This window comes from Tamandua tetradactyla, chromosome 7 (assembly GCF_023851605.1).
Source record: "Tamandua tetradactyla isolate mTamTet1 chromosome 7, mTamTet1.pri, whole genome shotgun sequence".
Taxonomy (NCBI): domain Eukaryota; kingdom Metazoa; phylum Chordata; class Mammalia; order Pilosa; family Myrmecophagidae; genus Tamandua; species Tamandua tetradactyla.
Window position 1 is genome coordinate 41,597,393 of NC_135333.1, and position 25,035 is coordinate 41,622,427.

Consider the following 25,035-nt stretch of genomic DNA (forward strand, 5'->3'; position numbering starts at 1 on the left):
ACATATCAGGAACTCAGTTTTGGATGCATAGTACTTGTGTTGCCTGTTAAACATTCTGATTCTTTAACATTGCTATCTTGTTTGAAAATGCTTCTTTCCCTAGGGAGCTGTTTTTTCTTCAGGTCTTTTTTGTCCCTTGTGAAATATTTCTTCCATGGCAGATGCCGGAGTGGAAGTTTTGTGGTGGACCTCTTCCCAATTTTCTAGCCAAAATCAGAACCATCTCTTGATCTCTGAGCCCTTCTCCTGCCTTGTTCTTCATTTCTTGTTAAGGAAGTGGTGACATCTTATTAAGAAGTTCTGAGGGCCCGCAAGGTGAGAGGATGGTAGTGGTTATAAATGGAAATCTTCAGCGTAGACATTGGAACAATGCCTGAAGGTTGCCTGAGTACTGGTAAAGTAGAGAATGCCTGGTATTTATCCTTGTATATTCTGAATGCTTGTGTCTTTGTAAAGGCAGACAGTGAAAAAGGACTGCCATTCTATTTTACTTCTCTCCAGTTTACTGCTGGTGTTTTAGTTCCATTGCGCACGCTCTCTCTCTCTCTCGAGATATTCCTTCTCTTTTGCATTCCTTATCAATATCCAGGATATGAGTTTGTTGTGAGATGCGTGTGTACTTGTATCTATGAATGTATGTGTGTGTACATGTATATCTGTGGTTTTCCATCTTCTACTGTTTTCTGCACGTAGTCTTTGGCCTTCCTTCTTTTTGTCTTGTCTGCCTTAAGTCTCACCATATGCAAAATGGAGACAAGGCTTTCAGCCTTCTCACTAGGAGGTGAATGAACTTGAGTAAAATGCTGTGAAGTCTTTGAAATAAAATCACAAAGTACAGGTGCATTGCTAGTAGTGCCTTAATGGCATTTATATTTAAATCACTGTTATTGCCAATACTAATATACATGTTTGCCAGTAAAACACAAATTCACTTCAAAAGAGCATTCTAATGTGATAGCATTTTCTGAAGTTGTGCAACAGTGTCTAATTTTGGGCCTTTCTAGTTAGTTTCATGATTCATGTATTATGTATTTCTAAAGAATAATCAAGGGTGTGCAGGATTGCTGAGGCAGTGAGTTTTGAAAATATGCGGTTGTTCCATGTGGTACTAAAAAAGCGACTGACTGGAGGCCTGGACCAACATGCATTTCATGCCAGGTAGGCTCTCACCAGCCTTTCCTGCTGTGTCTGGCCCCGTGGAACTTGACTCCATGATTATGTGTCAGGAGGGCCGAGTACCCTGTGCCGGCTGTCCCGTTAGAGCAGGGAGGGTGATGGGTGATTTCTTTCAAATCCATATAAAATTCATGAACTTGATTTATATCCAGTGGAATTTGTGCTGCTAGAAGCAAAAGGCTCAGATCTGGTACTTTATGTTGTAGGAAATGTCTTTCTTTTAGGCACCCTGATACTTTCCCTGAAGATATACAGGCGGTGGAATTAGGAAAGCGCTTGTACCTATCTCCTTTCATTGGAAATCACCTTTAGCTTCTTGAAGTTGCATCAATTATTACTTTAAGAGCGAAAGTCACGGAGAGGAGGCTGGTCCTCATTAGTTTTTAGGATGAATGTGCTCTGCTGAACCCTGCAGCCTAGCAGTAGGGGTTTTCACAGTGGAGCAGCAGAAATGCACACATCCTGGGGAGCAAGCTGGGGGTGGGTGCTCAAGGCTGGCTCTTGCTGAATCTTTTCTGTGGCGTATCTCTTTGGCACCCTGAGCTCTTGTAAAACTTGCTCCTCCATTGGCTCCAGGACCAGGATCCCTCCTAGCCTCACCTGCCCCTCAGCTCTTTTTCTTTCCTCTTTTTCAGGCTTCTGAGTGTACTGCTCATCTTCTACTGCCCAAAATGCTTGTGCCCTCCCAGTTTTCCTCGGGGCCCTTTCCCTTTTTCACCTTGCATTCCCTCCTTGGGCCACCTCTTGCATATTGGTGGCTTCCCTGCCCAGAAGTTCCTGAGTGGATTTAATGGATTGTGAACTCCTGAAAGTATCCCAAATATTATTTGTGTATCTTTTTGGGGAGGGGCCGTTGTTTTTATCAGATTTGAAAAAGGCTCGTTGGCCTGCAACTTTAATTCCTACTGCTGTCCAGTGTGAGGTTTCTAAACCAGATCTGTCCCTGAGCTCCCTCCTACCTGTCACCTGTCTCCTAGGTAAATCCTGAAGAGCCTGGCACCAAGGAGCCCAATGCGAACCTGGTGTAGCGCATTCCCCCTCCTGTGGCCTTGCTGTGTCCTCTGGCTCAGTGAAGCTGCCTTTTCTCCCTTCACTCCCCTCATACAGCCAGTCCCAGGTCTTGTTGATTCTGTCTCCTGAAAATCTTTCCTATCCTCCCCTCTCTTTTGCAACTCTTACTGTCTAGATCCGGACGATCTCTTTTTCTCCAGGTTGTCCTCAGCCATGTTGCTGGGACACCTATTCATACTGTGCTCTGCTCACAGTTCTTCAGTGACTTCCACAGCTCCACAGCTCTCAGCATCGCAAACAAGGGTGTCCTGAGGCCAGACCCTCAGAGTCACCTGCCTCCTAATTTTGTCCTTTTGGATGTCACTCAGCCTCCCACTCCACACACTGACCTCTTAAACTTGCTACTCTGATCCTTGTACTCAAGCTCCAGACATACCAGTTGTGCTCGTTCCAAATGTGCTCTGTGTTCCTTGCAAGAGGCCACTGTCATCCTTTGCTCCTTCCTGGTATTCCTGACCCTTTGCCTGTCTGGGATCTTCTGTGATTACCTTTAGGTTCTTAGTACCACCAGAATGGCAGGGGTGGCTTGGTCTTGGGATGCATGGCACACATGCAGAGCTGGCCCAGAACAGACCCTCTCAGGTGCTGTGGAGCTGAAGTTGAGTCAGCTCCTGTGTAACTGCTTCTCTGACACCTTTTCTTGCCATCTAAGACGCCTGACTTCCTTCATCTCCCTGAACCATCATCTCATTGCACCAGCAACCTGGAATTCTTCATTGAACTTGTTACTTACTTGTCTGCTTTCCCTTCTAGATTATGCATTCTTTCAGGTCAGGTGTCTGCGAGGATTGCAACCCTATTTTCAGAGTTGATGCTTAGTGAATGTGTGATGACAGAAGTAAGGCATGTGTGTTGTACACAAAAAAGTCTATGAGGAGAGGCAGCATGGTTGTCATGTTTGGACCCAGGCGGTATAGTCCCCAGGTGGAGAATCAGCAGCCCCCACCTTTCTCACATTTCCTTCCTTTTCCTCTCTGATTGTCATCTTCAGGATGCTGGTAGAAGCTCCTGGGTTCTGCTATCTTTTTACATGGAAAGCTTTGTTTAACCTGAAACCCTCAATCCGTGATTTCTCAGGGTACATGCATATTGAATGTCCATTATGGGGACACCAACATACTGTCTGCTTAGGGCATCCTTCATGGCTTTTTAATCTCATCCTCAGCTTCTGTTTATGTTTTATCCTCTTATAAAGGACTTCAAAGCAGATAAGACCTATCCTGAATGAGGTAGGTCACATCTCAAGTGAAGTAACCTAACCAGAAAGTCCCACTTACAATAGATCTGCACTCACAGGAAAGGATTAAAAGAATATGATCATTTCTGGGGTAGATACAGCCTCCAAACCATCACAGTAGGTAAAGTAGCTGAGGGTTGGAGAAAGTCTGGCAATTTGCTCAAACTCACTTGACTAAGATATAGCAACACCAGGATTGTCTAGTTCCAGAGCCTGCATTTTCACCACTACATCACTTTGTCTGATGAAATTAAAGCTCTTGAATGTCAAGGACCAGGACCCTGTGCCCCTAGCCTTGTCTTCTCACCCCCATGACCTAGAATACACCCTGGGCCTTGCCAAGGCCTTTCCAGTGCAGACAGGTTTGTGATCAGCTGCCTTGCCAGCTGCTTTAGGTCAGGATAGAATAACGTGGCCCCTCATGAGCCACGTGGCTCTGGTACGTCACTCAGTACATGGAAGTTGTCATTGGTTGGGTTGTGCTCAGTGGACACCTGTGCAATTAGTATATTGGATTTTTGTCCCTGTCAGAAACCACATTAGCTTCTTCCTTTGAGGCTGAGAGCCACAGTGCTTGGCACACCTTCTAGTCTGCCTTGCATTTCCCTTACCCTGGAGCTCTTCTTTCTAAAGCACAACCAAAGAATGAGCCTTTCTTCCGGGGAGCAGACGTGGCTCCTTACAACTTTCTTAACGAGACCTGGATCCTGTTCCACAGAGCCCCACCCCACAGCTCCTTCCTGACTTTTCCTCCCTTCACCCCGGACCTGCTGCCTCTGGTTCTTAGACCTGCTCCGGGCTTCTTCCAGCCCCCAGGCCTCTTGTCCAGCTACTTCTCTTGCTTGAAGTCCCATTTGTATTAAAAAGAAAAAAAAATCAGACACCATATAAGAGAAAGCCCTGTATAAACTATGAAGCACTAGCTAAGCATTTGGTACTTTCATCCATTCATCTGCCTGCACCATGAACAGGTTCAACAGTTTTCCCTGGACTGACCTGACCGTTGTGCCAGGCCCTGGGTCCTGGGGTCCTGGAGAACTTATAAGGTCTCCACTGTCTGGGAGCAAGGCCCATGGTCAGATTTGAGGACAGTGCCTCTCTTGGATGGGGGAAGGTGCCCAGTCCAGTGGTGGTGGGATATCAGGGTAAATCTTTCTGAGGGAGGGCAGCAGAGCATGGAGGACTTAAAGGAGGGGTCAGGCATGCAGGGCAGCCAGTGGGGGTGGATACCCCTTGTATTAGTTAGGGTTCTCTAGAGAAACAGAATCAACAGGGAACACTTGCAAATATAAAATTTATGAAAGTGTCTCACGTGACCGTAGGAACACAGAGTCCAAAATCCACAGGGCAGGCTGCGAAGCCGATGACTCCAATGGATGGCCTGGATGAACTCCACAGGAGAGGCTCACCAGCCAAAGCAGGAATGCAACCTGTCTCCTCTGAGTCCTCCTTAAAAGGCTTCCCATGATTGCATTTAGCATCACTAATTGCAGAAGACACTCCCCTTTGGCTGATTACAAATGGAATCAGCTGTGGATGTAGCTGACGTGATCATGACCTAATCCTATGAAATGTCCTCATTGCAACAGACAGGCCAGCGCTTGCCCAATCAGATGAACAGGTACCACAATTTGGCCAAGTTGACACCTGTCCCTAACCATGACACCCCTTATACAGCCTGGTGCTGCCAGGTTTCAGAGCCTGGGGTGCCTGCAAGCGGGTCCTCATCATGACTCAAATGAAGGGGGGCAGGTTTCCCAAAGAGTCTGAGAGGCCAAAGAGTTTGGGTTTCATTGAGGCATCTGAGGAGGGCAATGTGGGAGCCATTTTAGCAGGAGAGTGAGGTAATTCCATGTGTGCATTTTACGGACTGTGCTGGTCTATCATGCCAGGCCCATGCCAGCCAGCTGTGCAGTGAAGCTTTCCCACGAGGCACCCAGGCTGCCTGAGTCTTTCTTGGATGCCTGGTACGACTTGGTGTCTCTCGTGATATCGTCCGGACCCTGCCTACTAGCAAGGAAGAGTCCTCTTGACAGACAGTGATGTCTACACAGTTACTTACAACAGCTATGCCCTGTGCAGAGAAACAGAAGAGTCTGAGTGGGTTTAATATGCAGTGGACCTGGCCCTGGTGGCCGTGCATGGTTTGAGTCCCATGGCTGGTGCATGGCTCCAGGTTGCAGTTGGCATCACAGAGTGTGGAATTGGTAAATGCAGTGGCATTCCACCATGGTTATTTGTGTGTGTGCCTGAGCTCGCTCACTGAAGTCACTTGGAGGGAAGGGCCATCTTTCTCTTCTCTTTGCCTCTGCTGCAGCCCATGCTCCGGGTGGAGAGCTGGAGCTCCTGGCACTGAGCTGATGGAATTGAAGGAAAGGCCCTGGACCATGAGGAGCATCCATGTCTTTATTCAGCTGGCTGCTTTGGGCTGGAGTGAAGTGGGTCACCCACCCATGAAGGCTTTACTCGAAGATAATGCTATGCAGTTTCATACAGCTCTTGCTGAACATTTTCCTGCATAAATTAGCAAAATGCTTCAAAATGTTAAATCCAATGGAAATAGAAATGATTGAACCCCACTGAAGAATAAGTAGAGAATGCTGGAGGAATTTTCTGATCAGCTTTGGGAGTGAAGGGGTTATCCTTGTGGCATCTTATTGAACTACAAAATGTTATTTATAACCCGTGTCAGGAGCAATTAAACTGATTGATGATTAAGAAAGTTTAATAGTTGAATAATATGATGTGATTCTTGACAGCTATTTTTTCTCATTTTGGAAGCATATTTTATGAGTCTAATAACAGCAGTAAGGATGGGCTGTATAATATGTTGTGGTGTAATTATATGGTGGTAATATAATATTCAGTCTAGTGTTACATGGTATGTTACTTATAAAAAATTAAAATAGCAATTATTATTTTTTGATTTATTATTTAAGTGGTTGTTAATTTTGACTTATCCAAAGCAGGGTTAATTAGTACATGCTGATATATTTGATTAAATGTATTCTAATGTTGAAGCGAATAAGAAAGTCCAAACAAAATAAATTCTTTTCTAGCTACACCCCAAAATGGTATCATAATTTTAGTTGTCTTTTGTGTTTATGTTGGAAGTTGGCTTCCTATTGACTGGAGATGTTTGCTTTGATTGGCACTCCTTAAGCATTGCTCATGGTTGAAGGTGATCTTTGCATTTTAAAAACAGTCCATGTGACTGTCCTTTATACACCTGTGTGGTTTTCTATGGAATGTTTATCTTCATGAGCTGTTTCTTATGTCTGTGAAAAACAAATATCTAAAAAAAAAATTCTTTGCAGAAATATAGCAGAGCTGTTACAATCAGGAAACACAAATGACTAATACACATAAAAAAGTCTAGCTTCACAAGTAATGAAAATGCAAATTGAAACAATAATGCAGTTCTATTTTTGTGTATGAAATTACCAAAGATTAAAAAAGATAATAGTGCTTTTCAGGTGTGGTGAGATTGACACTTTTATAATGTTTTGATAAAACAGCTGTTCTGAAAAGCAGCTTCATGCTTATCAAAGGGCAGGATGCCCCCCTACCCCAAGGAAGGGGAGCGAGGTGCCCATGAGACTGAGGTGGGGGTGTTCCCTGTAGATGCATTTGTTCTGAAAGCCCAGGACCACCCACATGGCCAGCAGCAGAGGCTGTTTAAACCAGCTGTGGCACTCTGCCTTCCGTGCTGCCTTAAACATGTCGTCATTACAAATTATTTTTCAGCAAGTATAAGACAGAACAATAGACCATAGGTTCCTATTTAGTCTCAATTCTTGTTTTTTTAAAATGTGTGTGAGTGTGTGTGTGTGAGAGAGAGGAAGAGAGCGAGATTGAGGTGGGGAGGGAGGGAAGTAGGGAGAGAGACCAACTGATAGACAGACAGATCCACAGACCGACCGACTGAATGACTGACCAGTTAGGTCTGTGTAGTGCATTTGTGAATGCTTAAAAAAAATTTTTGTTGTTGTTGTATTTTTTCCTGTCTCCTCTAATTATTTTTCAGAATCGTGGATTGTAATAAAAGATGCCTTCCCACATCTCCTGTCTGTATAGAGGGAGCTGGAAGGCCCTGGCTTCCTTTGGAGCTAGCCTCCTCCCTGAGCTAAAAGAGCCCTGCTGAGCCCTAGGATGAGTGACTCTCAGGGCATGGTGTTGGGGAAAGTGTGCGGGGCTTGTCACCCGCAGTCTCCAGTGGGCGTTGGGTCCTGTTCCAGTGTGAGAGGGCACGTAGGGGCCTAAGAAGACGCAGGCAGGGCTGGGTCAGTCATTTCACCTCTTAACTTTCAGATGAAGGCTTAGCTGGACTGCCACAGTTCTGATTTTCTAGGATCTAAAATTTCTCCTTTTTCTGTGGCTGGTGAGGCCTAAGGCAGGTTCCAGCCTGATCTGAGCTGAGAGAGGAGAGCCTTGGGGGAAGGTGGGGGGCATCCCTCAGTGTGGTGCCTTCGGGAGTTGCCTTTGAACCCACAGAGTCTGTGGCCAGGCTGGAGGGTGCAGTTGAGGGGCATGGGGGACCATCTGGGGCATGAAGCCCTTGCTAAGCCTCTTGCACTTCTCCCAAAGACCACAGGGGATCACTGAAGGCTTTTCAGCTGGGAAATGATGCCGACGTCTCCACCTTCCAACCAGCTGTGGTGCCTAGTCCACACATCAAATGCAATTGTCTGGTGGCCCCAATAAATGGCACCCTCCTTCACCAAAGTGCTGTGAAATTGAGAAATTAAACAAAGACAGAACAGGTGGAGGCTAAAGTAAGAGCCAGGCAGGAGGGTGCAGTGTGGAACCCCAACCTGGATGATGCCCGGGGGAGGTAGGGACAGGGACCTGTGCTCTGGGATAGCACAGGAGAGAAGGATGGCCACTGAGGGCTGAGCTTACCTCCTCTCTGTGTACTGAGAGATGTCTCTGCCAAGCAGAGGGCCAGGGCTGGCAGCAGCGGGCACAGAGTGGGAAAATCCTGCCTTGCAGAAACTGGGAGTGGGAAGTATCTCTGACAGACTCCTGGGCAGGCCCATTTGTAGGAAGGGTCTCACCTTCTACTGGAAACTTCCTGAATTTAAGAAGAAATACATGTGTAGTTCTAGAAACAAGAACAATCCTTCTTTGCTGCCCTGAGGTGCTTCTATTCCTGCTTCAGCTTGGGGTCCATCCAAGGTGTGGCTGTGGCCAAGTGTTTGGAGTTCTGTCACAAATTTCATGACAGTTCCTCTCCTTTGGCATCCTGAGCTCCCATGTTCAGGAAAATGGAAGCTTTGGCTAGTATCAGACCTCAGGGACGGGCCATTGGGGAGCTTCTGAGAACCTGTGTCTGCTCTGCCTTCCTCTAACTCCAGGCTGGGCCGGGGGATGGCTGTGGTAGCAGGGCAGGCGAGCTGTGGAGACAAGGTGTGAAGCTTGGCTGAGAAGACCCTCTCAACTGCTTGGCTGGAAGAAGTGCAAGGCCTCCTTGATGCCCTTACCCCTAGGTCATGACACGAGCGATAGGTAGCAGGTTTGAGAGCCGAGCTTCTAGCTGGTGTGAAGAGCCCTATTATCTGGATGCCACTCATAGGTGAGCCTGCCGGTCCCTTCCTCTGTGTTCTGCACTTCAGCCTGGCCCAGCTGGTTTCTGTGGGTCACTGGAATGTTCCCCTGGTGATGCCTGAGGATGGTGCAGTGGTCTGAGTGGGATGAGAGGTGGGACCCCGGCCCCTCTGGCTGCAGGCTGCACCCTTTGGGTTTCTCTGCATGTGTTGGTTTCTCTGCAAGTGGCTGTACACTTGGTTGGAGTCTTGGTCCCAAATTACCCAAGGCTTCTGGGGCAGGGACAGAGAGTGGCTTCACTGTTTGCAGAACCAGTGGGCCTTGTCCTGTCACTTTGGAGGGTTTTACTTGTTGGGCCTTTTGAGTCCTTTCTTGCATGCACAGGCCCTCTGGCTCTCCCTAAGTATTCATGCCCTACACAACCTGCAGCGGCCATGAGCCAGGATGGGTCTGACAAGCAGGAAGGGAGGGCTCCTTAATGTGAAGGGTGTTCCTTGTGTTCTTTTCAGAGTGACTTTTTTTCTTGTTGACAAATTGAAGAGCCAAACAATTAAGCTATTTTGAACAGAAGTGTGTCTTTTAAAAGTTGAAAGGAAAGAGTCATCCCATGTCCTTTGGTTTTGTGCTATAGTTTGTGGACAGTTTGTCCCATTTTTGTTTTGATATAGTAGCCTCACACCCTTTCTGTGGTCATGTTCCATCCAGCTGGGGCAGTTACCATGTAAGCAGGTTTTTACCCCCTTTTTAATGGTCTACTGCTAGATATAATAGAGAGGATCAATGTGTTGAAATTTATCAATATGTTGTGTTGGCATTGTGAGGGCTATTGAAATCTGCCTAAGGTCTGAGTTGCTAGCCTGATACCTTGTGAGACCAGTCCCATGTGTAAGCACCTGCAGCCTTTCTTGCAAGTCATGCTGGAATTGCTGGGGTCGGGTAGTGGGCAATGGCAGTCCAGCCTTTGTGAATGAAACCTGGATGCCGTCATAAGCAGACACCATTCTCCACTTGCTTTCACTTGACAAGAGGAATCACAGTTGTGAAGTAAGTAGCATAAAAACATGAGCAGGATTTTCCCGTTGATGTGTCTGAGTGATTTATTTAAGATCAAGACTTGATAATGAAAGGGACCTACTCTTTTTTAAATGGCTCCAGCAAAATCACCTTGTCTGAGCTGTCAGTGAGAGCTGGATTGTCTGTTGGTTTGAACAGCAGACTCTTCCAATTGACCAAAAACTTGACAGTCCCAAATTACGTAAGCATCAGAGGTGTTTGCACTATGATTTTCTGAAAGTGTTTGTCTTGGTTTTTCATTGTATTAACAGTGAAGTGTGATGCTGCCATCGGCAGTGGGACCTGCTCACCCTGGCTTGGCTGCTCCACCACCCAGCTAGACCAGGAGGTAGTGAAGGGCAAGCTCCATGGCCATTTCCTCTAGCCCAGGTGTGCCGGCTGAGCTCAGCAGAACTTTGGGGATTTGAAAAGTTTTGGGCCTATTTTGTTGGATTGTTTTTCAGAACCAGTTTATCCTCCTGAATAGAGAACTACATTGCATAGAACTGTAGGTTGGGGTAGGGACTGTTTCCTGTGACCTGTATCCCTCGTGGCTATTTTAAACTTTAAAATCTTGGCCAGTTCTAGGTGACATGGCATGTCTTGTCTCTATTTGAGTTTATTTAATACTAGTGAAGTTTCACGCTGGAATAGAATACTAGAAGTTTCACACTTCATATTTTTAATGGACTTTTATAAGTACCCTTTTCAGGTACTTTCCTCATTTTCAATGGGCCTTACTTATATATTTTCCTTAATGAGAACTAATTCTTCATAGATTATTGATATTAATCCTTGCCCTGTAACATATTGTAGATGATGTTCTAATTTGTTTTACTTTTAAAGTTTTAGATTTATAACCATTTTACAATTTTGTATTTTTATGTGGTATTTTAGTTTGCTAAAGGTGCCAGAATGCAATATATCTGAAATGGATTGGCTTTTATAAAGGGAACTTATTAAGTTACAAGTTTGCAGTTCTAAGGCCATAAAAATGTCCAAAGTAAGGCATCTAGAGAAAGATACCTTGACTCAAGAAAGATGATGGTGCCTGGAACACCTCTGTCAGCTTGAATGGGTGGAGACACATGTTAGTTTGCAAGCTGCCAGAATGTGATAAATTTAAATTTGTGACTTATTAAATTCCCCTTTATAAAAGCCGCACTAGTTCTGGTATATTGCATTCTGGCAGCTTGAAAACTAACATATGTCTCCACCCATTCAAGGTGGGTCTTAATCCCCACATTTAAGAGGGCATCATTTTGGAAAAAATTCAGAGCCAACACAGACAGAGACACTTGGCAATGCAGAGAGAAAATGCCCAGGAGAAACTGTTTGAAACCAGAAGCATCTGCTGGTCTGTTGCTTCTGGGCTCTGTTGCTTTCAGCCTATATTCCTGTGGGGGTTCCTCACTTTGCTTCTCCGGGGCTTGCTTTCATCTCTTTGTTTCCCTTGGCTCTCTCTAGGTTCTGGCTTGCTCATGGCAATATCTTCTGGGCTCCAAGCATCTCCAGACATCTGTGTCTCTGTTCTCCACATGTCCGCGTCTGTGTCAGTTCTGCTGTGAAGTTTCTGTCAGCTCTGAGACCTCTGCCATTTCTCTAAGCTTTGTAGTTTCTGTCGTTTCTGACTCTCTCCAATCCATTAAACTAATCAAGACCCACCCAGAACCCATGTGAAGATAATCTAATCAGAAGAACTTATGTTCTTCTCCAACGTATAAAGAAAGGTTTATTTGATCTGGAACCGAAATTTTCTGTAGCACATAATCTGACTTAACCTATCTGTATAGCTCATTTGAACAATTGAAACATAGGGAGCCCAGAATAAGAAAGAGGTCCTTTAACCCTATATAGCTTAGTGTAATACCTGGATACATCCTACAGTATATTAAGCAAATAATCAAAAAGTATTGGCAAAATCCCTTGTGGGATGGGAGAAAAAATATGGAACTATTAAACTTTACCACCAGGAAATCCCTTGATACTGTGTCAAACTTTAGGGACACCCAAATCAATAGGCCATACCCTTGATTTTGAGGCTTACTCTTGTGAAGCTTATGTAGGTAGTGGAGAAGCTTAGCCTACCTATAAGTATGCCTAAGAGTTACTTCTGGAGGACCTCTTTTGTTGCTCAAATGTGGCCTCACTCTCTAAGCCCAACTGTGCAAGTGAAATCATTGCCATCTCCACTATGTGGGACATGACATCTGGTGACGTGGGAGATGACTCTCAGGGACTGCCAGGGATGACCATGGCACTGTGGGGTCAACAATACCATCCTGATTAAAAGGGGGGAAAGAAGTTTAACTAATAGGGTATCAGTGGCAAAAAGAGTTTAAATAGTCAAGAGGCTACTGTGGAGGTTGCTCTTACATAAGCTTCATTTAGACATTGCTACCAATCATAACCTGTCAAACCCCAACCAGCACCATTCCAGCCAATCCTAAAAACACAGGGCAATATATAAGATTCCACAAGGGTTCCATGCGCTAGAGGAACTTTTCAGAAACCTACAACCTCCAGATGGGTCCCTAGACCAGATAAGTCCTGAAATCTAGAGGGCCCACCCAGCCTCTCCAGAACATCAGATAGTTCCATCTCCCTACTCCGTCTTAGTGACAGACTCTTCCAACATGAAAAAGTTAGAATATCCATAGCCCAAACACCTCTAAAGAGAGGGATAGAAAGATCAAAGGTGATGGTAGAGTTATACAGAGAAGATAGGATTTAACAAGTGAATATGATTGCTGAATCATTAAATTGATATCTCTTTTAGTGTCCAGTTTATCTTAGAACAGCTAGAAGTAAAAATCTAAAATTGTAGAATTGTGACTTATCTCAAACTCTGAAATATGTTCTATGACTAATTATAGTGTCTGTGCTTTGAAGTTTATTGCTTTTTTGTATACATGTTATTTTTCACAAAAAAGAAAAAAAAAGATTCCAACCTATAGTATTGAGTCAGGATTAAAAGAAACAGCAGGTCTCACAAGATTGGGTTAGTATTAAGATATGGCTTTTCTGGGGTACATAATATTTTCAAACCGGTACAACATATCTCCATGGAAGCCACCTAATCAAAAGATCCCACATGCAGTTGGGTGGGTCATATCTCCTTGGAAACAACTTAGTAAAAAAGATCCCACCCAAACTATAGGTCTGCCCCCACAAGATTGAATTGGGATAAAGAACATGTCTTTTCTGGGGTATATAACAGTTTCAAAAAAGCACATATGGTAATACACCAGGTTTCCCTGTTTGACACTTTTGCATAGAAGGATTTTTCTGATCAGGCTACATATCTGCCTGGTAGGTTCTTTGGTGTTGGCATTGCATTTTTGTTTCCATTGTCACCCTGAGTGAAATGTTTTTACGCAGGCCTCTCTGTGAGAGAGTTTGCCCATGTGGGCAGTTTCCACCTGCGCAGTGAATGTGGGCTTCCCCTCAGGGCGCTAACTGAGAATGAATCTTGGGCTGGTCAATCTTTCTTTCCATTCTGGCTCTATCATTAATAATTTGAACGTGGGAGCATTTTACTGATTGATTTAAAGACCAATTTATCCTTTGAGGAATTATTTTTGAGTTAATTAGACAAAGGGAGTAAATGAATTTAATGGATTGATTTATGATCAGTTTGCTTTTCCATATTATCATGACTCAAGAAAGCTTATTCTCTATGTGAATTTCTACTGTCAGCTTTCTGAAAGATGGCCATCTCTACAGAATCTCCTAATTGCAAGCATGGCATCAGAAAGAGGTCTTAGCTGAAAGCCTTATGCTCCTTTCCTCATTAAGACATAATGAGGGCCCTAAATCCTTTAATGCAGTGAATATTCAAGAAGTAAAATTCCTTGAACTTGATGAGATGCTCAAAGCTGTCCCGCATCCCAAATGCACATTGCACAGTTTCAGTCTTTGCTGTGTCCCTGTGGCGGTTGTGTGTGCCTTGCTTCTGATCCATGGGCTATGGGAGAAAGGGGCAGGAAAACAGGTGAAAGCCTGCTGGGTCTGCACATTTGAGACCTTGGGGTCCCTGAGAAGCACCCTGAAAATACTCAAAGGCAAGCTCATTAACAGCAGTAGCTTTTCAAGGGTAACTGAAGAAGGCAGTAGAGCTTTGCCTTTTTCTCAGAGAACTGAGCTTTTGCACCAAGGAGGCACTTAGGGTGTATTGCGTGTGGTCTTGTTGGGAAGAATCCTTTGCAGGAACAGATTATTTTTTACTTAGCTGTTGTTTGCATTGATATTAGTAGAAGCAAGCTAGATTTTATATGTTGTCTTAACTTCAGTAACAATTTGAATATTTCTCCTAACCAGAGAAATTGTATTAAAGTTATTTTTTCATTCTACATAGAACCTCTTGGCATAATTTTCACTGTGCTCAAGTACTAATTATTTGTGTAATAAATCCTTCCTCCTAGACTGTAAGCTTTTTGAAGGCAGTCCATCCATTCATTTTGCAAGTATTAATTAAGCACCTAATGTTTGCCAAGTACTCTTGTACTTGGGGCTGGGGACGCAGTGGTGGATAAGATAGACCTGGTCCTGATCTCAAGGTGTTCTCCCTGGCTTGGGAGACAGAAGCCAACGAATGAAGGCATACATGACATGGTGTGGCTGGAGATAAAAGCTGGGGAGGAAATAGAGCAGCTCAGTGTGGTTGGGTGGACCTCTGTGAGGAGTGACAGCTCAGCCAAAACCTGAGTTGGTGCACTGAACATACCACATTCTCTGCAGCAGGTGGCCCAGTGCCTGGTCCTTCATGGTGGTACAATTGCTGTGTCCTTGGGCAGTGTGTTTGTTCACAAGAGGACAACTTTGGTGGGACCCAGGCTCTCTATCTGTGCTTCACTAGGTGGCTGGGACTTGCAAGCTCTGGTTGGGAGGCTCTTGCCTGCCTTTGCCTCCTCTTCATTCCTCACCTGTCTCTCTCAGTCTCAGTCAGGGTTACTCACCTTGCCCTAGGCCTCAATGCCACTGGGCTGGGTTTTCCTAACACTGCAGCCACAGCACTCTCCCTGAAGCACTGAGCTGATAGTGGGACTCCTGTGCTCAGATGTCTTCAGAGACTTCTCCTTTGCTCTAGAGGAGAGTCCAGCTCTGGCATTCCTGGATGCCACATCGTGAACTCTTTTTCCTCCCCAACTTCCCGGCTCTGGTTCTGGTAGACATCCCCTTGCATCTTTTGCACCATGTGTGCTTTGTCCCACCCTCCCCTAAGGCTTAGTTCAAATGCTACTTCTTCCATTAAACATCCTTATATCCTAGAGCTAGGGATTTGCATTCTTGTGACCCCGCCAGCGCTTTCCCATCTGTCTTTTTCACACCACTCACTTTCTGCTTGGTTCTTTATTTTGTAGGCATGGATTATGTGAATCACTCTGTCCTCTGGTCAATAAATAGTAGGAGAATGAGGGAATCAGAGAGTCAATATGGGAATGAACGAATATGCTCTCTCTCCCTCCAGTCTTGAAGGTGGTTCTTTGTTTCATATTCATCTCCTTCTTCCAACTCCACAGCTTCTTGAACATAAAAAGTGTCCGATACATGTTGATAGAATGAATCAATATTTCAACGAATAGTATTTTTATTAACAAAACTCTTACTTACAGCATTAAAAAAGCAGAGACTCAGTCAAGCAAAAAGAATATTATGTGATTAATTTTTTTTCTTTTTGTCGAAATGGCATTCTAAAAACGATTATCAGAGATACAGATAATCTTTCTTCCATTCTTTACCTCCAGAACCTACAATGCTTGTCATTTCCCTAGGTATCATCAAGAGATTTTCTCCCATATGGAATTTGATACTCTTTTTCTCACACAAACATTAGACGTACTGTTTTACAAACCGCTGTCTTACTCTCACACAGTGTCTTCCTGCAGGGGATGTTTTCTTTGACATGGGAGACCCTGGATTAGGATCTTGGGGGTGGTGGTGGGGACAGTGTGGGACCAGGAATGGGAAGCAGAGCCTCACTGTTTGTGAGAAGAGAGCATTTATCCTCAGCATTTGGGATTCCTCTTAGGTCTGAGAAGTTGATGGTTGGATATGGCCAAATAGTGCTGTCTTGCTGGGCCTGTCAGGAGCCTATCGTGGTCATTTTGTGATGATCATCTGCTTATGTCCCATCCACTGACCAGGATGCCTGTGTGGACAGATGCCAGTGGCCTAAGCTCTCAACCCTGTGACGGGGTTGGCAGCTGTGATGGTGGTTTAGGCTGTGACCTTGAGTCAAACATTGTATTAGCATTAAACATTCTTATTGCTAAGCTAATTTGATCTAAGCATTCGTTGTTTTTGCTGAACCAAAGAGTTTTGTGAATTTATAGTCTTGAGTTGTGAGGCTAACTCTCACCAAAGCAGGAGTTTTTTTCTCTGCCTTGGAATCCAAATCTATATAATTAGATGCTAAAATCTCCATCACTGAAGTGTCAGGTTTCAAATTTAAAAGTCCCAAGTTGGGAAATGTAAAAGATTAGATCCATAGAGCAATTCTAGCTTGCTTATAAAGAAGAGAATGTTTGTGATTACCCGTTAAGCTCCTAATTATGTGGAGAAGTTTATTGCAGGGTTTGTGCAGTGTAGGTTATTAACGTAGTCATAACAACAGTAACAGTGCTCCCTCTCCTAGCTCTGGGCTTCATGGGCAAGTGCATTGCTTTACTACCAGTGTTTGGGCTGCAGGTTGTTGGCACCTAAACCAGGTCTGTCCTCAGGGTTGCTGAGGCCTTTGCAGCGACTATTTACAGTGAGGTGATTCCCCCCCCTGTGGCCGTGCCACTCCATTTGGTTTAACTTGAGAGAGAACTTAACTAGTGTGAGGCTTTTACTTTCTAGCACTCTCTGAATATGGCAAGGAAAGATCAAATCCTGTGGAATGTTGCCCTTTTACAATGGTGGCTGTTGTCTCCTGAAGGCCTATGCAGGGCACGAGCTCCCTGCAACCCAGATGCTCCTGTCTTTCCCTGCTGTCATGAGGGCCCAGCATCTTGTCCGAGGAGGCCATTGCTGTAGGCATGAACTTGTGATGACAACACAAGTTCTTTTGACATATGGTGGAAGAGGGGTGTGCTGGTTTGAAAGGATTTATTTATGCCAGAAAAGCCATGTTTTAATCCTAATCCCGTTTTGTAAAGATAGCCGTATCTACTAATCCCTATCTGGCACTGTATGCTGGAAACTTTAATTAGATTATCTCCACGGAGATGTAACTCAATCAAGTGTGAGTATTCTACTTGATTAGGTGGAGATGTGTCTCTACCCCATTCCAGGTGGGTCTGAAACCCTACAAAAGAAATATTTTGGAGAAAGCTCCAGAATGCTGCAGAACCATGAAGTAGAGAGTCCCTTTTAAGAATGACTAGAAAGCCACAGCAGAGCCGAGCAGAGCCACAAGGCTGAAAGAACTACGGAGTCCACCAGCCAGCAATCTTTGGAGATTCTGAGAGAGCAGAGAAGGATGACAGAATGATGAGAGCCACAAAGCAGAGTCCACCAGCCAGTGACCTTTGGAGATGAAGAAGGATTATGCCTCCCCAGGGAGCTTCATGAACCAAGAAGCCTAGAGAAGAAGCCAGCAGATGACACCATGTTAGGCATCTGCCTTTTCAGGTGACAGAGAAACCCTGACCATGTTTGCCATGTCCTTTCCACTTGAGAGAGAAACCCTGAACTTCATCAGCCTTCTTGAATCAAGGTATCTTTCCCTGGATGCCTTAGATTAGACATTTCTATGGACTTACTCTAATTGGGACATTTTCATGGCCCTAGAACTATAAGCTTGTAACTTATTAAGTTCCCCTTTTTAAAAAGCCATTTCATTTCTGGTATATTGCATTCTGGCAGCTAGCAAACTAGAACAAGATGGGCCTGTTAATACATGTTCTTTTTTTTTAAGTTTGTCATTCATCCATCCACCTATCCATCATTGTTTTTACTTATATTTTTCTTGAACTGTTGCTTCGCAAGTTAGATTAGTATATGTTGACTAAAGAAACTTTGCTCCACTCCTTACTGAGTCAGGGACCTCCATGCTGGGCTTTGTTATTTGAATGGCAGTGAGACTGATTGGAAAGAGCACAGACTCTGTTGTTGGACAGGCATGGGATCACGCTCAGATTCTGCCACTTGCTGGTGGACTCTGTAGTTCTCTAAGCACAGATCCTTTATCTGTGAAAAAGGGATGTTTCCCACATTAGGCTGTTTTAGGATTAAATGGGACGGTGTATGTACATAAAGGCCTTAGCACAAAGAAGGTCACTGAAAATTTAGAAGTACTCTGTTGTTGAGGGCAGGTATTGGGACTACCTGGTTAGTGGTTCTCAGCTGGGAAGATTTTATTAGCAGAAAGTTTTTGATTTTGAGCCCATCAGCCTCTTTCTTCCTTCCTTCACTGACCCTTTTTATCTCCTAGACATGGACACTTTGACAGGACATTTCTGCACTTTACTTTCCTAAGACTACATTTCAGATATTTCAAAGTAACAACTATATCCATATGTGGTTTTCTCCTTACTAGGCTGAATATTCTCCATTCTATTATCCATGTCCAACCATCCACCCATCTGTCCCTCCATCCATTTATTGACCCACCTATTCATTGATATACCCACTCGTCTATACATTCATTCATTTACCCTTCTCCCCACCCATCATCCATCTATCCATTAATCCTTCCTTCCCTCCTTCCCTCCCTTCCCTTTCTTCCTTCCTTCCTCTTTTCCTCCCTCTCATCCATCCATCTATCCATCCATCCCTTGGTCCATCCCTTGATCCAACCATCTTTTCACCTATCTACCCACCCTTCTGTCCATCCATTTACTGACCCACCTACTCATCAACACATCCACACACACACATATATATATATGTATATACATTTATTGACCTATCCATCCACTCACCTATCTGTTCATTTATCCATCAACCCCTCCTAACTCATCATCCATCCATCCATCCATCCATCGACCCATCCATCTATCCACCCATCTTTCCATCTATCCATCAACCCACCTACCCACCATCTATTCATTCATCCATTTTTCCATTGACCCACTGAGCTTCCCTCCCTTCCATCCATCCATCCATCAATTCATCCACCCATCCATCCATCCATTGATCTACTGACCCACCTTCTTTCCCTTCCCCTCTGCCTCCCTCCCCTCCTTCCTTCTTCCCTCCCTCCCTTCCTTCCATTTGTCCATCTGCTGTTCCATCCACTTATCCACCCATCCATCTGTCTGTCTGTTCATCCATCCATCCATCCATTCACCTGACATTTATTAACATCAATTTGTGCTAGGCCAGGAGATATGGTGGCGAGTGAGACAATTGTAATCTAACAGCCTCTTGGCTGTTCCTTTCTCTCACTGTTTTGGGTTACATTGTCCCTCTGGAAGTGTGTTGCCTTGGATGGACCCCTTGGGCTTGCTGGTTGGTCCTCAGGCACTGGCAAGCCCCTTACGTATGAAAGCATTGTCCACTTTGGAGGCAGTGGCTTTTGTAGGGGTGTAAAAGGGGACTTCTGGGTCTTTTGGAGGGGGCAGTAGACCACTGTAGGGAAGCTCATTGGTATGACTTTGAATACCTGGTTGTTCCCAGCTGTACTAGATCCAACATCCATTTAAAAAGCAAACAAACAAATGTTTTTAATTCTCTCATTACTGAAGTGAAATTTTATATAGATTATCTATCTATATACATTATTTTGAAAATAATATAATGTCCTAACTGTGATACAAAGCAGAAAGAATAAACTTTAAATAAAACAATACAGGTTTCAATATGAAAATTCTTGGTCATCGGGATAGTAGAAGATACGAAGTAGTTCTGTGCTGTTGCCCATATGCAGTCTTGCCTTGAATGCACCAGCCATAAATGCAGGGTAACCTGGGGGGTTATGATGGTGGCCTTGATGCCGCGGGCATTGTTGCCCCTGGTGGTGGAATTTTTGAAGCTGTAGACTAGTTTTGGTGTAGTTCAGTGCAGAGTGAAGTATGGTACTCCCCAACTTGTCCAATTTGCTAGAAAATTTGATGTACATTAAAACTGTATAAAAATGTTTGATGTTCACATGTAGAAAACATTCGTTTGGATGTGATGTGAGCTCTGTGGCTGATGCAGCGGGCTTTCAGGTGGTGGGCTGGTGGCCTGGCCACAGCTCAGGCTGGATGTGCGGCTCATGCAGGGTCCCCAGGCTTAGTGGGGCAACCCCTCCAGCTCTACCCATGGTGCCAGCTGCACCCTTCACCCTAATCATGCCGCCCCGCCACCGCCACCAAGGATGCTGCTGCCCCTTGGGCACTCTTGCTCTAGGGAGATTCACTTGAAGAAAACACATCTGGAAAATGATTCCGAATGGTTTAAGCAACATTTTTTCCCCACTACCAAAATAATTGTTCTCTTTTTACTCTGTGTTCTTCTGTAGAAATTGAGAGTGAAAGTTTCCTACCCCCTTTGCAGGGGCTTCTTCTGTTCTCCATTTGTGGCATCCTTCTGAGAGACTTTGTCTGTGTGTGTGTGTGTGTGTGTGTGTTTACAGATATCCAACAGTACAGTTTTTTGTACAAATGGAATAGTTTGCTGAAGGTAGGATTATTTTACAAATTATTTTTTACTTAATAATATATCAGAGCAGCATTTCAAAGGTTATTTAAATTATTCCCTAAAGCCTTGCTATGAGCTAAGAAGGTAAGTGAGATTATTTTTAATTAAATACCTGTTTCACACCCATTGTCTTCATATTGGATTGTGGTCCACTTGGGACTGCTCATCTTGTGCCTGGTGCTGTGCCTTCCCCACCCCCAGATTCCCCTCAGGTCAGGCTCCCTAACACTCTGTGGGCTCACACCCCAGGGCAAGGGCCTGGCCCCTGTAGGGAGTTGTTGAAGATAATGGGGTAGGTAGTAGGTATAATTCCAAAGCGAGTGTTACACATACCTGTGGTAATAGTGGTTTATAATGAAAGGGTGAAGGTTAAAAATAACAACTGATGTAGTTTCAGGTGAAACAGGTTTTTTTTTACATTCCATTATTTTTAATAATGTCTTTGGCATAAATGTTACCTCCCAGAGTTGCACAGAAATTCTTCCCTGTGCTGGTGCTCAGTGGCTCTGCCAGGCCTGTCAGGTTGGGAGGAGGTTGCAGATGTGCCCTGCTCCTCTCTGACACCCGCCCCCCCCCCCTGCACCCCCGGCACCCCCCCCCCCCCAAGCCCTGGGGTACCCTCTGGGTCATCACCTCCTGTGCAGCAGGCTGCCTCCAGCAGCCTTGTGGCACCTCTTCATGGCTTGGGAGAGACATCTGTAAACCCAAATCTCCACTCTCCTGAGAGGTGGCACCCCTTTAATGCCACAGTCGCTGCAATATTGGGTGGGCTCCACCCTCCATGAATCGGCCTTCTCCTCTGCTTGTTACCTGTGAACTTATCATTTAAAATGTATCATTGTTTTCCTCTAAGTCCTTTGAACCTGGGATTGCCTGGAATTCCTTAGCTTCTCTGTCTTTCTTTTTCATCTTAGCTGAAGAATCTTCTACCCCCTCCAATATCACCTCTGTGAACTGTGTTCTTTGGGGTGACATATGTTTAGGGGCTCCCCAACTGCAAATGTTTAAGTGCTAGACTCCCAGGTCTGCCCGCCAGCCCCATTTTTCCGTGTGCTCCCTCCTGGTCTCCTCCTGCCTTGCCCCACGGGACACAGGGGCGCTGCAGGCTCGGGTGGGAAGTGTGCTTGTGTCAGAATCAGATGGTTTGTGGTTTAAGATCTGTCATGGGTTATTGGTCATTTTGGGGCCCCCTCACAGAGCTGGCCTCCCTGGCCCTATGGCAACTGCTATGTGATGAATGTGAGCAGGCAGGCAGGGCTCTGGACGTGGGCTAAAATGTGGGAGCCACTGCTGGCCCCTGTTTTTTGGGTCCCCTGGGCTGGGTCTGTCTGTGAGGCAGGCTGCCTCCTTTACATGTTCTATTCCTATGGGGGAGGAGGATGAGGTGTTGCTGCAGTGCTGCCTGTGGGGCATTTGCAGAGATAGACAGAGAGGGTGGCACGAAACAGCAGCCTGGCCTCCTCCTGTCCTGCCTGTGAGTCCAGATGGGGAGGAAGGGGTCCTGAAGAGCAGCTGGCCAGAGAGCAGAGGAGGGTTGGGCATCAAACCTCAAGTCTTTGCTCGGCACGGGGCTCGTCTCTTTTTTTTCTGGGGCTGAGGACAGGCTGTGGGACCCACTCATTTTGTAAGTTGAAGGGCAGTGGGCTAATACCCATGGCAAGTGAGCAGAGCTAAAATCCAGAGATTCCCTTATTCCTCTCCATGTGGGGAAGTTCCATGCCCTCTCTGTGCTCGCTTCCTGCTCTGCTAAGTGAGGTTCCCCTGAGGGTGAGGCTCCTGTGTGCAGTTTAGGGTGTGGGGCTGCCCGGGGCTGGCTACTCTGGGAAAAGGCTCCTACTTGCTGGCATTGGTCCGCCTCAACCAGCTGTCAGGGCATGAAGAGGCCCCAAAGGGTGCGAGGGTGAGGAGCAGTGAGGGGGCTGGTGCCAACAGGCTCCTTATCAGCACTGTCCTTTGCTGTTTCCTGTGATTTCATTGCTTTCTGTCGTACTCCTGCTCCTGGGAAGGCCCTGTTCTGGGCCTGATATCTCAGGAAAGAGAGATGAGCTTCCATGCTGCTGTCTGTGCAATGGGTAAACCAATGCCTTTCTCAGGAGGTGCTGATACTCAGGACAGCAGCAGGGCTCGGTGTGTGCCGAGGCCACTTCACCAGCTGACTGGTGCCCTTTTCCCTGCGTCCACTGCCTCCCCGACTCTTGCAGCCATTGCACCTCTACTGAGCCCCTCCTGTCGGCCCAGGGATGCGAGGCCAGGCTTCCTCCTATTTCCACGTCTGCATGGTTTGGCTTTGATGCGGAGTGAAAGTGTCGACTTCACTGGAGACTCTGTCTGGGCTGTCTCCAGCATCCTCCCTGCGGGGTCAAACACTGGCCTGCTGGGTCTAGAGAGCCCCTCTCTTGGCTTGGACTCAGTGGACTGCAGCCTGGCAGCTTCCAGAGGCTTCTGGGCTGCTCTTTGCTTTCTTGGTGGAGGGGATATTTATTTCATTTCAACAGTAAGGGTGTTTTTGATTCTCTTGGCGTTTAGAAGAGAAATCAGCATAGGGGCTCCCTGAGTTAAATGTTGTTACTGCCTTCAATTGAAGAGTAACAAATGACCCACTGTGAGAAGTGACACCTAGATTGGCTACTGACATTTTCTTGTATAAAATAATAAGCCAGTAAAGCTGACTAAGAAAAATCAAAGCTTCTGCCAGTCCAGAAGCAGCCTGTTTGCTGTGAATTTGGCCTGTGCTAGCATAGCTGCTTCTGTAAACTGTAGGAGAGAATCTTGTGTCTGAGGAGTGTTTGATTTCCTTATTTGCCTTTTATTACATCTGAGGAAATATCCCGATGCCGAGAAGGCCCTTGAAAGAGAATATGTCAATGGAAAACGTCTCAAAAGCAGTCTTCCGGTTATTGCTGCTGACTCAATTCCCTGAGATTGGAAAATAGAGTCAGATGCACTCCAAACTGGCAGGAGGCTGAATCCATTCTGCAGGTCACAAAGCCCACTTCCCGGCGAGGAGTGCCGCTCTGGAGGAGGCTGTTTCTGCACGTCGGCAGAGTTGGCTGGCATGCTTCACTTCCTCAGAGAGGCAGGAAGCCGAGTGGGCCTGGGTGTCAGGAAGGCCTCGCTGGTCTTTCCTCTCTCTACACCACACTGGGACTAACCCCCTGAGATCACTTTCCCCAGTACTGAGGGCTGGCAGGGGCCCCACCTCCCGTCCCGGCTCTGTCACCCGGGCCGCCATGAAGAGGGAGCGGAGGTGCATCTCTCGCAGAGTCTCATGGGCGCCGAGGGCAGCATCCACGTGTTGGGCTCCTGGGGCGGCCGAGTCCTGAGGACTGGGGCCCCGTGGGCTTTACGGCAGGTCCCGAGGCTTGGGGGACAGAGCTGGGAGGGGCTTGCTGATGTCATGGGCAGGTCAGCTGTGAGAAAGGTGTAGGTCGTGGCCCGTCACCAATGCTGCCGCACGGGCAAAGCCAAGTGAGGATCCAGCACGCTGCCAGTGACCGTCTTCCTAAGTGGGGTCTGAACAGTGACCGGCCCTTCTGTCTCATGCCTAAATGTTTGTTTTTCTCATTTAAAAAATTTTTTGTATAACCCACGATTAGAGCTCCCTTTAATCCATGAGCTTCTTCCCGGTGCCAGCAGGGTCGGGGCCAAGCCCTGCCCAGGAGCCACCTGCTGCATAGCCTTCACAGTCGCCAAGGGGTGGGGACACTCCCAGAGGCCCATGGATGGATCTCGGAAAATGTGTGTCCATTTGTGTGACATGTCCAGTTTAGGCACATCTGTGGTGACAGAAAAGTTTGGTGGTTACTTATGACTTGGGGTGGGTGGTGGGAGGGGATTGATCGCTCATGGGTATGGGGTTACTTTTGGGGGTGATAAAAAATGGTCTGGAATTGGTAGTGATGGTTGTACTCCCTGGTGAATCCACTAAGCCCACAGACTTTTTTAAATGGGGGGTTTCATTGTATGTAAATTATATCTCGTTAAAACAAAAGAAAAGGAAAAAAAAAAAGCACTGCTAAAGAAATGAGTGAAGGAGTGAGTACATAAGGGGGAGTCAGGGTGCTCCTCTCGCTCGCAGGCGGTTCTGGATACTGTGATGGGGGAAGGCATTTCCCATCCCCTGCCATTTCACATGGCGCCTCCAGAGACCCGGAGAGGCAAGGTGGACTAGAGTGCCCGGGCCATGCTGGCATGTGCAGGGCCAGCGCCCTCAGACCCATGTGAAGCTGCTTGGCAATGTGCCACTTCTGGGAGCGATGTGGAGTATGAGGGGTTAGAAAGCCAGGGCCTCTTGCATGGGTTAGGAGCTGTGTGGAGCGCTGCTGGGGAAACCTTTGCAG

General features: G+C 46.0%; 1 protein-coding gene across 1 annotated transcript in view; it reads left to right on the top strand.

Moving 5' to 3' along the window:
- TBC1D22A (TBC1 domain family member 22A) overlaps positions 1-25,035 on the top strand; it is a 493,060-nt gene that overhangs the window by 251,247 nt on the left and 216,778 nt on the right. The window lies entirely within an intron of this gene.